We start from the raw sequence: 18,208 nt of genomic DNA on the forward strand, positions 1-18,208 counted from the left end.
ATGCGTCTGATCTCAATTCCAGCCAATTCTGCGCTGAAAAAGTCAAACGGTGCTCCTTCCCTTCCGAGCTCTGCCATGCCTCCAAACAGTGGTTTACCCCCCACATATGGGGTTCCAGCATACTCAGGACAAATTGCACAACAACTTTTTGGGTCCAATTTCTCCTGTTACCCTTGGGAAAATAAAAAATTGAGGGTGAAAAAATCATTTTTGCGAAAAAAATATGATTTTTTATTTTTATGGCTCCACATTATAAACTTCTGTGAAGCACTTGGGTTTCAAAGTGGTCACCACACATTTAGATAAGTTCCTTAGGGGGTCTGTGCTCCAAAATGGTGTCACTTGTGGGGGGGTTTCCACTGTTTAGGCACATCAGGTGCTCTCCAAATGCGACATGGCGTCCGATTTCAATTCCAGCCATTTTTGCATTGAAAAGTCAAACGGCGCTCCTTCCCTTCTGACCTCTGCCGTGCACCCAAACAGGGGTTTATCTGCATATATGGAGTATCCGCGTACTCAGTACAAATAGTAAAACCACTTTTGGGGGCCAATTTCTCCTGTTACCCTTGGTAAAATAAATCAAATTGGATCTGAAGTAAATTTTTTGTGAAAAAAAGTTAAATGTTCATTTTTTTAAACATTCGAAAAATTCCTGTAAAGCACCTGAAGTGTTAACAAACTTCTTGAATGTGGTTTTGAGCACCTTGAGGGGTGCAGTTTTTAGAATGGTGTCTCTTTGGGTATTTTCTATCATTTAGATCCCTCAAAGTAACTTCAAATGTGACGTGGTCACTAAAAAAAATGGTGTTGTAAAAATGAGAAATCACCGTTTAACTTTTAACCCTTATAACTTCCTAACAAAAAAAATTTGGTTCCAAAATTGTGCTGATGTAATTTAGACATGTGGCAAATGTTAATTATTAACTATTTTGTGTGAAATATTTCTCTGTTTTAAGGGCATGAAAATTAAAATTTGGAAAATTGTGAAATTTTCAAATTTTTCGCCAAATGTCCGCTTTTTTTCACAATTAAACACAAGTAATATCAAAGAAATTTTGCAACTATCATGGACAATATGTCATTAGAAAACAGTGTCAGAATCACCTGGATCCATGGAAGTGTTCCAGAGTTATTACCTCATAAAGGGACAGTGGTCAGATTTGTAAAAATTGGCCTTGTCATTAACATGCAAACCACCCTTGGGGGTAAAGGGATTAAGTGTTGAGGCTTAAGACCTGGCAGTGGAGCATTGCAGTGCTGAGCCTGAAGAACCAGCAGTGGAGAATTTCAGTGTTGAGGCTGAAGAACTCGCAGTGGAGAATTGCATTGTTAAAGACATACTAATAGGGAATTTAGATTGTGAGCCCCATCGGGGACAGTGATGATAATGTGTGTGCAAACTGTAAAGCGCTGCGGAATATGTTAGCGCTATATAAAAATAAAGATTATTATTATTATTATTACTGAAGCTGACCAAACAACAAAGTTCACATTATTAGGAAGTGGGTCTCCCACACAGTGGAAATGAAAAATAATTACGGTAAAGTAACACGGGCGCCACCTATCCAAAAAACTCAGATGCAGCTGGTGAAGAGACAGGACTGTGTCGGCTCATGTTATAAAGTCTGAGCGAACCGTATATTTGTGTGATTCACCGCGCTATGCTGAGCAGATGTATACAAAAAAAAAAAAGGGGGGGGGAATAAATACTTAACAGCAGTTATACGTACTTACTTAAAAATGAAGTTGATGTAGAATATTCTGTGTAAGTTGAGATGTCTACGTGGCAAGTAGTTTGCAGGTTATCTGATGGTAGAGATCTCGTTTTTGATAGCCGCTGATGCTATTGGAACAATGATATATTAAGGTACCAATAAAACATACAAAAGGTCACATCACTCCTTGCATGTCCACCATACTCACTGGTTGTATCTTAACGTTTATATTCTCTTCGGGGTGTTCCCTTTATGGTGGATCAACTGAGAAAATACTAAATATGAAGAGAATTTCAATTACTAACAGTGACCACAACCTTGATATTCAGTCCCAGTTCCTGGGGTACATATGCACTTACTTGTGCTAGATTTGTTATGCTACCCAGGTGTAAATCCTGATAGACTCTCTATAATGGTCTTTGTTGGCTTTATTTAGAGCCGGTGCAGGGACGATATCCACTGTTGAAAAAAATGACAAAGTGCTGGGTAAGGAGGGATCCACTAAACCCACAAATAGTGCTAGCGTTCCAGTAGCCAGTTAGTCCTGGTAGGACTTCTATGCACTTACTTCTGGTAATTGCTCTGTCGCAGTCTGGCTGAGGCAGCGGCTGCTGATAGAGTGATAAGCGATGCAATGTAAGGAGGGATCCACTAGACACTCTAATTATGCTAGCGTTCCAATAATCAGTTAGTCCTAATAGGACTTCTATGCACTTACTTCTGGTGATTGCTCTGGCGCAATCTGGCTGAGGCAGCGGCTCTGGCTGAGGCAGATGCTATTGTTCCAATAGCATCAGCAGCTATCAAAAACGAGATCTCTACCATCAGATAACCTGCAAACTACTTGCCAAGTAGACATCTCAACTTACACAGAATATTCTACATCAACTTCATTTTTAAGTAAGTACGTATAACTGCTGTTAAGTATTTATGTCCCCCCCTTTTTTTTTTTTGTATACTGTACAACTTCTCAGCATAGCGCGGTGAATCACACAAATATATGGGTCTCCCACACTGTTTGCCTATGCAGTGAATGCAAGGCCTGCCACAAATTTGGACGCACTCCAATGTCTCCTAAAAATCTGTTCACAATACAAAGGAGCGGTCTCCTATACTTGTAATACCCATACACTAAGTGTATGGGCTGACAAATATTTCCCCCTGGTGGGTACACATCAACATACTGTGTAAACCTTTTTTTATGGCCATCATAAAAACCATTGAAAAATTTAAAAAAAAACCTGGCTGTTGCATCACGGAACATGTTCACCCTGGTGATCTACAGGGTGGGCCATTTATAAAGATATGCCTAAATAAAATAGGAATTGTTGGTGATATCAACTTCCTGTTTAGTATATGGGAGGGGGAAAACTTTTCAAGATGGGTGGTGACCATGGTGGCCATTTTGAAGTTGGCCATTTTGGATCCAACTTTATTTTGTTTCAATGGGATGAGGGTCTTTTGACCCATTATTATTTTTGAGAATTTCACAAGAAAAACAATGGTATGCTTGGTTTTAACATAACTTTATTCTTTCATGCAACCCTCTTCTCCCACTCTTGATACACTGATAGCAAAACCACAGAAGAAATGCTGCTCTAAGGGGGTCAGATTCCTTGTAGGACTGCTCGGACCTGACACCCATAATGTGGCGTTGCACCATCTTGCTGGAAAAACTTAATGAACATGCCATCTTCAGTGTCTAAAGAGGGCAGCATATCATCATGTAGCAATTTCAGATATCCAGTGGCATTGAGGTTTCTATTGATGAAGAATGGCCCCACTATCTTTGTACCCCATATACCACACCATACCATCAATTACCTCTTGTGACACATTCCCACCATCGCCTTTGTGTGGAATTTCCCACGCAGCAATGGCATAAAGTGAGACTAGGGACTTTTTTTTTTTTTAAGTGGCGGAGGAATACAGTGCGGAAGGATACCTACCTTCCGTCATTGGATTCCTGCAGCCCGTAGAGAACGGCAGCAACAGCTGATGCTGCAGTTCTCTACCCAAGATCGTCGTGGGACACACTCGTGGACTGCTTCGGATCGTGGGTGAGTATTTTTGTGGTTTGTTATGTTAATATTTATTCCGTAAAAGACAATGGCTTCGGGGAACAATGTGACAAGTATTGGTAAGTATGTTACTCTATGTTATATGTACTGTATGTCTATGTATGTATTGTATGAATGTATTGTATGTAGTATGTATGTAGTATATATGTGGTATGTATGTAGCATGTAGTATGTATGTAGTATGTATGTAGCATGCATGTAGCATGCAGTATGTATGTAGCATGCATGTAGTATATATGTAGTATGTATGTAGCATGTAGTATGTATGTAGTATGTATGTGGTATGTATGTAGCATGTAGTATGTATGTAGCATGCATGTAGTATGTATGTAGTATGTATGTAGTATATATGTAGTATGTATGTAGCATGTAGTATGTATGTAGTATGTATGTAGCATATATGTAGTATGTATGTAGCATGTAGTATATATGTAGTATATATGTAGCATGTAGTATGTATGTAGTATGTATGTGGTATGTATGTAGCATGTAGTATGTATGTAGCATGCAGTATGTATGTAGTATATATGTAGTATGTATGTAGCATGTAGTATATATGTAGTATGCATGTTGCATGCATGTAGTATATATGTAGTATGTATGTAGCATGTAGTATGTATGTAGTATGTATGTAGCATGCATGTAGCATGCAGTATGTATGTAGCATGCATGTAGTATATATGTAGTATGTATGTAGCATGTAGTATGTCTGTAGTATGTATGTGGTATGTATGTAGCATGTAGTATGTATGTAGCATGCATGTAGTATGTATGTAGTATGTATGTAGTATATATGTAGTATGTATGTAGCATGTAGTATGTATGTAGTATGTATGTAGCATATATGTAGTATGTATGTAGCATGTAGTATATATGTAGTATATATGTAGCATGTAGTATGTATGTAGTATGTATGTGGTATGTATGTAGCATGTAGTATGTATGTAGCATGCAGTATGTATGTAGTATATATGTAGTATGTATGTAGCATGTAGTATATATGTAGTATGCATGTTGCATGCATGTAGTATATATGTAGTATGTATGTTGCATGTAGTATATATGTAGTATGTATGTTGCATGTAGTATATATGTAGTATGCATGTTGCATGCATGTAGTATATATGTAGTATGTATGTTGCATGTAGTATATATGTAGTATGAATGTAGCATGTATGTAGTATGTAGTATGAATGTAGCATGTATGTAGTATGCATGTTGTATGTATGTAGCATGTATGTAGCATGTAATTTTTTTTTTTTTTTTTTTTTTTTTACATTCAACACATTAGCCGGATGATGGGACTACTACTGTCCCATCATTGGCTAATGTGTCAATCACTGTCATGGTAGCAGGCATCACCCGATGGGACTTGTAGTCCCATCGGACGATGCCTGCACAGACCCCCGAAGCCTGCACAGCCCCCCGGCAGGCCGGCACAGCCCCCCGGAGCCTGCACAGCCCCCCGGCAGGCCGGCACAGCCCCCCGGCAGGCCGGCACAGCCCCCCGGCAGGCCGGCACAGCCCACCGGAGCCTGCACAGCCCCCCGGCAGGCCGGCACAGACCACCGGAGCCTGCATAGACCCCCTGGCAGGCCGGCACAGCCCCCCGAAAGGCCCGTACAGACCCCAAAGAGGTTGTACAAGGGAAAAACAGGATTTTTCTTATTCCGATACCGGAAGTCCCATAGACTTGAATGGGACTTCCGGTATCGGAATCGGCGATACCGATACTTTTTTTTAAGATCGGCCGATCCATTCCGATCCGATACTTTGAAGTATCGGACGGTATCGCTCAACTCTACTTATAAGTGATCCGTGTGCGAGAAAATCACAGTTTAAAAAAACTGGCCTGTAGGTAACACCTTTATTTGTAATCAAACTGGTGGCAATTAGTAGAATAAGACACAACAAAAACAGTTCAATTGAGCCCAAAAAATGCCCCAATTTTTGGCCCACAGATAGGTGAGGCCTGTGACGGAGATCCCCCACTTTTAATTATCTGGCCTGTATTTTTTTAAACACCAAGAGTGTGAATAAATAGGCTAAGACAAAGCAACAACAGTTCAACTGAGCCAAAAAAAGCCCCAATTTTTAGACCACATATAGATGAGGTGTGTGAGGAGATACCAGAATTTGGCCTGTATTTTTTTTTAACCCCTTCGCAACCCAGCCTATTTTCACGTTTCTGACCCTGCCAATTTTTACAATTCTGACCACTGTCACGTTATGAGGTCATAACGCTGGAACGCTTCAACGAATCCTGGTGATTCTGAGACTGTTTTCTCGTGACATACTGTACTTTATGATAACATTAACTTTCTTCGGTATGATTTGTGTTTATTTGTGAAAAAACGGAAATTTGGCGAAAATTTTTAACATTTAGCAATTTTCAAACTTTTAATTTTTATGCCCTTAAATCAGATAGTCGTATCGCTCAAAATAGTTAATAAATAATATTTCCCACATATCTCCTTTACATCAGCGCAATTTTGGAACCAAAATTTTTTTTTGTTAGGAAGTTATAATGGTTAAAAGTAGAGTTGAGCGAAATGGGTCATCCAAATTCAGAATCCACCGACTTTTGCTAAAGTCGGGTTTCGCCGATCGAAACTCGACTATAGCGTGAGGTCGGCCATGAGATCGCCGACCTGCGCGCCAAAGTCGCGTTTCCCACAATCCTTACAGTGCCTATTTTCAGCCAATCATGAAGGACGCACACTGTGGGCAACACGATTACATCGGCAGCGGCCCCCAACATGTTAGAGAAGGGCATGCAAGTGATTGGCTGGCTTTGTGTGGCGTCACAGTGCCTATAAAAGGCTGTGACCGCCGACCGCCATCTTACTTCTGCCGATCTTAGCATAGGGAGAGGTTGCTGCTGATCTTTCTCAATAGGGAGAGTGTTTAGGCAGGGAAAAAGAAAAAAACAGCTCTGTTGGTTATTAGGCTGCCTTATAAGGTTCCCTGATAGCTGCATTGCTGTTTGCACACTGCTGTGCAGAGTGCTTTTTTAAAAGCAAAAATCCCTTTATTCCTTTTTTTCTGCACAGTAGATACTGAGCATACATTTTTTCACACACCGTATTGAGATGTACGCTCCTCACACACTACCATGTACCGGCTGGTATCACGGACAAATACATGCTATATGTGTGTGACTCCGTAAAAAAATACACTGAGATTACCATTTTTCCATACATACACTGTATATAGGTGTCCGATTATCAAACAGTATCGGATATCTGGTGTTCTTATTACTGTCACATTTACACAGAGTTAGCGTGTGTGTGTGTGACACGCCATAGATACATATACGGACATTTCCATTTCTTATACACCATATTGAGCAGTCCGATTGTCAAACAGTATCGGATATCTGGTGTTGTTATTACATTCAGATCTACACAGAGTCAGCGTGTGTTTGACACTCCATAAATACATATACGGACATTTCCATTTCTTTATACACCGCATTGACTGCTGTCCGATTCTCAAACAGTATCGGATATCTGGTGTTCTTATTACTGTCACATCTACACAGAGTCAGCGTGTGTCTGTGAGACTCTGTAAATACATATACAGACATTTCCATTTCTCCATACACCGTATTGAGCAGTCCGATTGTCAAACAGGATCGGATATCTGGTGTTCTTATTACTGTCACATCTACACAGAGTCAGCGTGTGCGTGTGACACTCCATAAATACATATACAGACATTTCCATTTCTTTATACACCATATTGAGCAGTCCAATTGTCAAACAGTATCGGATATGTGGTGTTCTTATTATGGTCACATCTACACAGAGTCAGCGTATGAGTGTGAAATTCGTAAATACATATACGGAGGTTGACAGTTTCACCAACAATGTATACAGCTGTACACTCTGATACAGTACCGGGTGAGCGTCTGTGACTCACAAAATATATATGGAGATTTCACTTCTTATATTCACCTTACACAGCTGTACACTACTCATACAGTACCATTTCTCTGCAGGTATTTTTGTTACTTTTTCCCAAACATGAGGAAGTCTGGTGGAAGAGGCCACGGACGTGGGAGGGGGGGCGCAGCTGGTACTGATGGTGATGGTGGTGCATCGGCTGGTTCTGGCAAAAGCACAATAGCAGCTAAGGCAGGAGGTGTTGAGCCTGCGTCATCATCTGGCACAAGAAGGCCTTTAAGGTTCCCTTTTCTGGGAGTAGGTAAACCGCTTTTAAAACCGGAGCATCAGGAACAGGTTTTGGCTTACATTGCCTAAACAGCCTCCAGCTCTATTGCCTCCTCTTCTGAAGTTACAAAAACTGCAAGCACAGAGTCATCAGTGCAGGCCTCTGGTAAGGAATAACACCTATCATTGTGTCCTTCACCCACACCAAAAGTGAAGGATGCTGCAGCACACACTTCAGATTACTCCATGGAGCTCTTTTCACATACCATTCCTGGGTTACCAAATCAAATCCTGAATTCCCCAGTCCAAGATGAGTCTGACATGGAGTGCACTGATGCGCAGCCACTGATAGATGAATCTGCTGGTACATTCACCCACAGCACAACATTGCCCTCGCAGTCTACTGAGCCCGAACCAGACCCTGATGAAACTCAGGTGCCCCTTCCCGCATACTATACCACCTCTGGAAGCCCAGATACTGGATCTAAATGTGCAGCTGGCAACACTGAGATCCATAGAAAATATGGAAAGGAGTCTTCTGCTCACTGAGCAGACGCTCAATGGGATAGAAGAGGGAGGGAATGCTAGGTTGGAGCTGCAGGACAATGAAGCAGCTAGCTGGGTGACAGTTAGAAGGCAGGGTAGAAGGAAGAGCACCAGGGAGGCTAGTCCTGATCTGGCACACCCCAATAAGTTTGATAAGTTGGCAGATGAGAGGAGTGTTAGTGCAGGAGTATCACTGCTGCAGCAAGGCATGTCCTCTGAAAGCCGGAGGAGTGTCTGCTCCAGTAAGGGGGAAATAGGAGAGCAGGGCAGGCCAGACAGGTTCTGGTAGTGGGAGACTCAATTATTAGGGGAACAGATAGGGCAATCTGTCACAAAGACAAGGATCGTCGAACGGTGTGCTGCCTACCTGGCGCTCAAGTCCGACACATCGCTGATAGGGTTGACAGATTAGTGGGAGGGGCTGGTGAGGATCCAGCGGTCATGATGCACATTGGCACAAATGACAAAGTTAGAGGAAGGTGGAAGGTCCTTAAAGATGATTTCAGGGAATTAGGCTGTAAGCTTAAAGCAAGGACCTCCAAGATGGTATTTTCGGAAATACTTCCTGTACCACGTGCCACGCCAGAGAGGCAACAGGAGATTAGGGAGGTTAATAAGTGGCTCAGGAATTGGTGTAGGAAGGAGGGGTTTGGGTTCCTGCAGAACTGGGCCGACTTCTCTGTTGACTACAGGTTCTACGCTAGGAGCGGGCTGCACCTTAATGGGGAGGGTGCAACTGTGCTGGGAGAGAAAATGGCTAGAAGGTTGGAGGAGTGTTTAAACTAGGGACGGCGGGAGGGTATTTCTTTTATAGGAGGGGAAGATAGTGCAGATAGAGACCTGGGCACAAATAATGAAATTGGGGGTGGCATGGGGGGTGGGGTTAGAACAGTTAATAATTTAAGAAAGAGCAGAGGTACAGAGAAATATATAAAGTGCATGTATACTAATGCCAGAAGCCTCGCCAACAAAATGGAGGAATTGGAGTTAATGTTGTTGGAGCATAATTATGACATGGTGGGGATATCTGAGACATGGCTGGGCGAGAGCCATGACTGGGCGGTTAATTTACAGGGCTATAGTCTGTTCAGAAATGACCGTACAAATAAACGAGGGGGAGACGTGTGTTTATATGTAAAATCATCCTTAAAACCCATCCTGCGTGATAATATATATGAATCTAATGAAAATGTAGAGTCCCTGTGGGTAGAGATAAGGGGAGGGGGGAAAAATAATAAATTACTGATAGGGGTTTGTTATAAGTCTCCAAAAATAATGGAAGCAACAGAGAATATCCTCATAAAGCAAATAGATGAAGCAGCGACTCAAGGAGAAGTCATTACTATGGGGGACTTCAACTACCCTGAAATACATTGGGGAACCGAAACCTGCAGTTCCAGCAAAGGTAATGGGTTTTTGACAACTATGAGAGACAATTACCAATCACTGCTAGACCTAATATTAACCAACAGGCCAGACTGCATATCAAATGTTAGGGTTTGGGGTCACTTGGGTAACAGAGATCACTAATTAATAAGTTTTCATGTATCCTTTAATAAGTTGTGTGGTAGAGGGGTTACAAGGACACTAAACTTCAGGAAAGCAAATTTTCATCGGATGAGAGATGATCTTGGTGCAATTAACTGGGACGATATACTGAGACATAAAAATACACAAAGAAAATGGAAGATGTTTATTAGCATCCTGAATAGGACCTGTGCACAATATATACCGTATGAGAATAAACATGCTAGAAATAGGAGGAAACCATTATGGCTAAATAGAGCTGTAAGGGGTGCAATAAGAGATAAAAATAAAGCATTTAGAGAATTAAAGCAAGTAGGTAGTGATGAGGCATTAACTAAATACAGAAGATTAAATAAATTCTGTAAAAAGCAAATCAAGACAGCAAAGATTGAGACAGAGAGACTCATTGCCAGAGAAAGTAAAAATAATCCCAAAATATTCTTTAACTACTTAAATAGTAAGAAATTGAAAAATGATAGTGTTGGTCCCCTTAAAAATAGTCTGGGTGAAATGGTGGATGAGGATGAGGAAAAAGCCAATATGCTAAATGACTTTTTTCAACAGTATTTACACAAGAAAATCCCATGACAGATAACATGATCAGGGATAAAAATTCTCCATTAAATGTCACCAGCTTAACCCAGCAGGAAGTACGGAGGCGTCTAAAATTGACAAATCCCCAGGCCCGGATGGGATACACCCCCGAGTACTGAAGGAATTAAGCACAGTCATAGATAGACAATTATTTTTAATCTTTAAAGATTCCATAATAACAGGGTCTGTACAGCAGGACTGACGTATAGCAAATGTGGTGCCAATATTCAAAAAGGGGACAAAAACTGAACTTGGAAATTATAGGCCAGTAAGTTTAACCTCAACTGTGGGTAAAATCCTGGAGGGTTTTCTAAGAGATACTATACTGGAGTATCTGGAGAAGAATAACCTCATGACCAAATATCAACATGGGTTTACAAGGGACCGTTCCTGTCAGACTATTCTGATAAGCTTTTATGAAGGGGTAAGTTCCGGACTGGACCAAGGGAATGCAGTGGACGTGGTGTACATGGACTTTTCAAAAGCTTTTGATACGGTGCCACACAAAAGGTTGATACATAAAATGAGAACAATGGGGATAGGGGAAAATATGTGTAGGTGGGTTAAGAGCTGGCTCAGGGATAGGAAACAAAGGGTGGTTATTAATGGAGCACACTCGGACTGGGTCACGGTTAGCAGTGGGGTACCACAGGAGTCAGTTTTGGGCCCGCTTATTTTTAAAATATTTATTAATGACCTTGCAGGGGGCATAGAGAGTAGAATTTCAATATTTGCAGATGACACTAAACTCTGCAGGGTAATCAATACAGAGGAGGACAATTTTATATTACAGGAGGATTTATGTAAACTAGAAGCTTGGGCTGATAAATGGCAAATGAGCTTTAATGGGGATAAATGTAAGGTCATGCACTTGGGTAGAGTGTACAAGATGTATAATTATGTGCTTAATTGTAAAACACTGGGCAAAACTGTCACTGAAAAAGACCCGGGTGTATTGGTGGACGACAAACTTACATTTAGTGGCCAGTGTCAGGCAGCTGCTGCAAAGGCAAATAAAATAATGGGATGCATTAAAAGAGGCATAGATGCTCATGAGGATAACATAATTTTACCTCTATATAAGTCACTAGTGTGACCACACTTAGAATACAGTGTACAGTTCTGGTCTCCAGTCTATAAGAAAGACATAGCTGAACTGGAGCGGGTGCAGAGAAGAGTGACCAAGGGTATTAGGGAACTAGGGGGTCTGCAATACCAAGACAGGTTATTACTTATTACACTTGGGGTTATTTAGTTTGGAGAATCGAAGGCTTAGGGGTGATCTTATTACAATGTATAAATATATGCGGGGACAGTACAAAGACCTTTCTAATGATCTTTTTACTCTTAGATCTGTGACGGGGACAAGGGGGCATCCTCTACGTCTGGAGGAAAGAATGTTTAAGCATACTCATAGACGCGGATTCTTTACTGTAAGAGCAGTGAGCCTATGGAACTCTTTGCCATATGATGTTGTAATGAGTGATTCCCTACTAAAATTTAAGAAGGGACTGGATGCCTTTCTTGAAAAGTTTAATATTACAGGGTATATACACTATTTTCCTTAATATTGCGTTGATCCAGGGAGCTAGTCTGATTGCCGTATGTGGAGTCGGGAAGGAATTTTTTTCCCCAATGTGAAGCTTACTGCTTGCCACATGGGTTTTTTTTGCCTTCCTCTGGATCAACATGTTAGGGCAGGTTAGGATAGGATATGGGTTGAACTAGATGGGCTTAAAGTCTCCCTTCAACCTTAATAACTATGTTACTATGTTACATGGTGACACAGAGGTAGGTACAGAGGAAGGTGCAGATGACATTGAAGACGAGGTCATGGATGACCCAGTTGTTGACCCGGATTGGCATCCATTGGGGGAAGAGGGTGCTGGTGACATAAGGTTAGAACAGGAGAAGGATCTGCAGCAGGCATCGTCATCGCAGCAGCGGTGATCCGGCAGGCCCGTAGCTGTCAAAAAACTTGGCAAGAAAACTAAAAGAGTTGCAGGACAGCTTGGCCAGACAGTAAAATTAGCACAGAGTGCAAGCCCTGAAAATCTGTACCATAGTAGGAAGAGCGCAGTGTGGCACTTTTTTGAACAAAATCCTACTGATGATACAAAGGTTATCTGTAAGAAGTGCGGAAGGACCTTTAGCAGAGGGAAAAATCTAAGAAATTTGATTACCAGATGCATGCTTAGACATTTCACCAACATGCACTTGCAAGCGTGGACGGACTACAAAAGCTCTGGTTGTTACGGGCTGGCGGAACGCACCAAATAATAAAGATGGTATTAAGGTGCGTTCGCAGCCCGGGGTCCACCGTGCAGAGGTGTTAGCTGCTGCTCGGTAATGGCGGACGCTATATGGTGGTATAATAACGGGACACACGGGGTTAACCTCACCCAATGTGTACAGAGGCGGACTCTTATCTCTCAGAGCCGCACAATCACCAAATAATAAATGCCGTAGCCTGTTATTGCTCACAGAGCTCGGCAGTGTGAGCGCTAGCGTATAGTCAGAGAACTCAGCCCTTAGACCGCAGGACTCAAGTCCCTCTAGACCGCTAGCGCTCGGCACTGCGACTGCGATGCCAGCAAGGGTTAAATCATGTGTGCAAGTGTGCACAGTGCCACTCAGGTGGACGCCACTAATCGCCCTGGGTTGGGCCAGGTAAACGCACAGGTTGCGCAAGGCGATGCACCGGCGTGGCTGTCACTTGCCACGGTTCGATAGTGCCCTGCAGTGGGCGACCCCATCGGACGCTAGTGTGCAGATGGCTGGTAAGCACTGTGGCCTATAGACTAGCCACTATCAGGCACTGACTCGGACTCTAAACCCTAACCACATTCGTATTATCAGAGGGAAGGGGTTTCATAATGAGTCAGTCACCAGATACATGCATCCATCATCATACACTCCAAACTATTTCAGTCTATACTAGCGCATGGGCAAGCGGCCATGCGAACCCTTTATAGCCACGGGCGTCCGGGACCTTCCTGGTGTCTCGGATGGGCCAATCCGAACACGAGCAGGACCTGAGCACGTGACCCTTGATCTCCAATGGGAGATCACTCCACGGGCATGCTCAGTGGCCCGACCTAAGGACTTAGTCCCTTGAGAATCTCGCTGCTGAGCAGCATGCATTGTCTTAGCTGTGCCAGAGGTGGCAGCAGCAAGCAAACCCACGGAGTTGGCCTGGGCAGAGCGCCGGGACCAACGAATCTGCTGAGCAAGCTCCACTGCGGCCGAAGAAGAATGGGGGACCGCTGGGTGCAAGGCTCTGGATTCCTGCTGTGCAGTGGCAGGAACCCAATGCCTAACACAGGTAGCACATGTGAAAGACTGCATTGTCCATGCACTAAAACAATCAGTGAGTGGAAAGGTGCACCTCACAACAGATGCATGGACCAGTAGGCATGGCCAGGGCCGTTACATGTCCATCACTGCGCACTGGGTTAATGTGGTGGATGCAGGCTCCACAGGGGACAGAGGAGATGGAACAGTGCTGCCTAGCCCACGGTATAGGAAACAGTTGGGTGTAGGCGTTCGACCCTCCTCCTCCAGAAGCGAAAGCTCGGCGACAGAGCGCAGTCGCACGAGCACTCCATCCACATCTGTCAGTGTTGCACATGAGGTGTCCCACTATCGAACAGCTAGTGGTAAGCGGCAGCAGGCTGTTTTAAAAATGAGGTGTTTGCGTGACAGTAGACACACCGCAGAGGTACTGTCCGAGTACTTGCATCGACAAACTGAGTCAAGTCTGGGCAGTCTACATCTTGAGCCAGGCAAGGTAGTCAGTGATAATGGGCGGAATTTTGTGGCAGCCATAGCCCTTTCAAAACTCACACACATATCTTGCCTGAACCACCTTGAACCTGGTGGTGCAGTGCTTCCTAGATAATTATCTGGAGTTAATAGCCCTGCTCCATAAGGTGCGAAGACTGTGCTCACACATCCGTCACTCAAACGTCCACTCCAGTCGTACGCAGAAGCTGCAGTGATCACTCAACCTCCCCAAGCACCACCTAATCATAGACGTTGCTACCAGATGGAACTCCACCATGCACATGTTTGAGAGGCTGTGTGAACAGAGGCAGGCTGTAATGCATTTGTGGGAGGATACACATGCAGGAAGTTTGAGGGCAGACATGGAATTGTCAGGTGTGCAGTGGTCAAAGCTGAAAGACCTCTGTAAAGTCCTTAAGTGTTCGGAGGATTGCACACGGCTGGTAAGCGCAGACGACGCCATCATAAGCATGAGCATACCACTTAGGCGACTGCTCATGCAAAATTTGACGCACATCAAAGATCAGGTGTCAGCAGCTGAGGAGCAACAGGAGGAGGGGGAGGGAAGCCTTGATGACAGTCAGCCATTGTATGGTCAGGGAACTGTCGTGGACGAGGTGGAGGAAGAAAGAGGAAGAAAAGGAGGAGGATGAGGGGGATGATTATTTTGGGGCGGAGGATGCTTCTCAGGGGGAAAGAGAACATGTGGGCATGCCAAGGTCAGGTACAGGGTTTGTGTGTGACTGGAGGGATGTGGATTTGCCAGAAAGTGCTCCTCCACACACCACTGGCAGTGCAGCATCGACACCTGGAACATTGGCCCACATGTGTGACTATGCCTTGCGGATCCTAAAAAGGGACCCCCGCATTGCCAAAATGATGAGGGATGACAACTATTGGTTGGCCAGCATCCTCAATCCATGCTATAAAGGCAAATTGCACAACATCATGCCACAGGAGAACCTAGAGCTAATATTGGCTAACAAGCAAGCAACTCTGGTAAACCGGTTGTTTGAGGCATTCCCAGCACACAGCAGCGGAGCTGGTTCTCCCACGAGCCGTAGTGGGCAAAATGGAAGAGGTGTTCGTGGTGCACACAGCCGAACTGGCATTGAAGACAGGGGTTTCCTGAACATGTTGTGGTCTGATTTCTCAAGTCCCGCGCACACGACAGCTGATACAGAATCGATTGCAAGTGACAGGAGACAGCAATTGTCAACTATGGTTACAAACTACTTCTCCTCCCATATCGAGGTTCTCTCTCACAGGTCATTCCCCTTTGATTATTGAGCCTCAAAACTGGACACATGGCCTGAATTGGCACAATATGCCTTACAGGAGCTCACTTGCCCTGCTGGTAGTGTGCTATCTGAAAGAGTCTTCAGTGCTGCTGGATCAATCCTGACAGAAAAAAGGACCCGTCTGTCAACCCAAAATGTTGATGACCTAACCTTCATTAAAATGAACCAAGCATGGGTTTCAAAAGATTTTGTCCCACCCTCCCCTGATAACACATAGGTTGCCAGAAAAAAAGGCTCGCTTTTGTCCTCCTCTTACTCTGACTTCTCCAATTCCTCCATTTGCAGCAGCTGAAAGTCCAGCCTACACATCAACATATGCCATTTTTTAAACCACCCGAAATGGGCTGCCCCCCACCCCAGGCCCAGGGTCAACACCTGCCGCATCCAGGCAAGTGCTGTTGCCCTGAACAAGTGTGTGGCCCAACCCTTGGGCGACAGCACTGGCACAGGGCCTCTCATAGTACAATAAAGTGTCTCTGACGGTGGGGGGGCCCACTCGCCATCAGACACACTGGCGTACTATGAGGGGCCCTGTGCCAGTACCGGCACCCACGAGTGGGTCCCCCCTGCTTGCTCAGGGACATAGCACTTGCAATACTTACCTCTCCCTGCTCCACCGCTGTGTAGTCTGGCCAGTTAAATCTGTCACAGGGCCGGCCACTACAAATTTGGTGTACTGATCGATGATGGTTAAGATGTAGCTATGTCCTGTCCTGCTGGCCTTTACCTTCAGATTACCAATGGCTACCATTTGTAATGGACGTCAACTTCCAATCGGATGCAAGGGTGCTTTATGATCACCTTTCACATTTTTCATAGTCACAGACGTGTGACATTCCTGCCACCATTTTTCAATGTGTCCTTTCATGGCAATCCAATAGAATCCCCTACGGCCTGTGGTTTGTGTGTTTTGCACTCCAAAGTGACCAGACAGATCATGATAAGCAGTAAGGACCATGTCTACAGCTCTCCCTGTGATCACAATGTGATGGAGACGAGTTACGGTGATGGGATCAACGCAACTGCGATACAGCAACCCTTTCTTCACTAATTTGCATTTTAGCTGTATCAAAAGTTATTGAGGGTCAGCATCACCTCTGCGAATTCTCCCGGGAGGTTTTCCTGTGATTACAAATTCAAAAACATCTAAAATCACTTGATTTTTCATCTGTACTTTTATCCATCTACCTTCCTCTAGCTTAGAGTCTGGACTGGCAGACTGACACTGAAATATAAACAAAGATTTCAAAGTACTCCAACACTGTACACTGGTGTACGTTTCGAATACATTTCCCTTTTTCTCATTTTTATATTCGGGTGTAATCCATGCTGAGCCTGTGAGAGTTTGTGTCTTACTCTGGTAAAATATAAGGAGATTTAAAATGACACCAACACTGTATGCAGCTGACCGATTGTAAAACATTACCCTTTTTCAAGTTTTTATATTCTTGTGTAATCCATACTGAGCCAGTGAACATCTGTCTTTAACTCCAGAAATATATTTGCAGATGTAAGATTAACCCAACACTGTATACAGCTGTACGCTTGTGATACCTTACCCATTTATTGCTTTTTATATAGTGGTCTAATCCATACTGGGCCAGTGAGAGTCTGTTTCTGACTCTGAAAATATCTACTGAGATTTACAATTACCCCAACACTGTATGCTGCTGTACACTTCTGATTCATTACCCTTTTACTGCTTTTTATATTGTGTAATCCATACTGACCCTGAGAGCATCTGTGTCTGCCTCCTGAAAAAAAATAAGGAGATTTATAATGTTTAAACACTACTATATGTACCTTTTATCTGGTGATACAGTAACCTTTTTATACTTTTTATATTCTTTGCTAATGCATACTGGGACTGAGAGCATCTGTGTCTGCCTCATGAAATCTCTACAGAGATTTAGACTGTTCAAACTATACTATATATACCTTGTATCTGGTCATACTGTACCCTTTTTCAACTTGTTACATTATTGTCAAATCCATACTGAGCGTGTGAGCATATGTGTCTGCCTCCTGAAATACATACAGAATTTTTTTTTTATTTTAAGTAGACTATACAGTATATACCTTTTATCTGTTGAACCAGAACCCTTTGTGCCCGAAATTCATCCTCCACTCACCACTCAAAGTGCATCATTGACACCTGGAACTTTGGCACACGTGTGATTATTTCTTGCGGATCTTCTTTTTATATTATGGTGTGATCCATACTGAGCCTGTGAGAGGCTGTGTGTTACTCTTGAAATATATATGTAGATCGCCAAATGACCCCAACACTGTATACAGCAGTACGCTTGGGATCCATTCCCTTTTACTGCTTTTTACATTGTTGCGTAATCCATACTGGGCCTCAGAGCGCCTGTGTCTGCCTCCTGAAATAAATACGGAGATTTTGAATGTTGAAACTGTACTATATATCTTGGATCTGGTGATACTGTACCCTTTTTCTGTTCTGGTTGCTTGATTCTCTG

The sequence above is a fragment of the Dendrobates tinctorius genome, unplaced genomic scaffold (genome assembly GCF_039654945.1).
Source record: "Dendrobates tinctorius isolate UK_male_01 unplaced genomic scaffold, ASM3965494v1 ptg000062l, whole genome shotgun sequence".
NCBI lineage: Eukaryota > Metazoa > Chordata > Amphibia > Anura > Dendrobatidae > Dendrobates > Dendrobates tinctorius.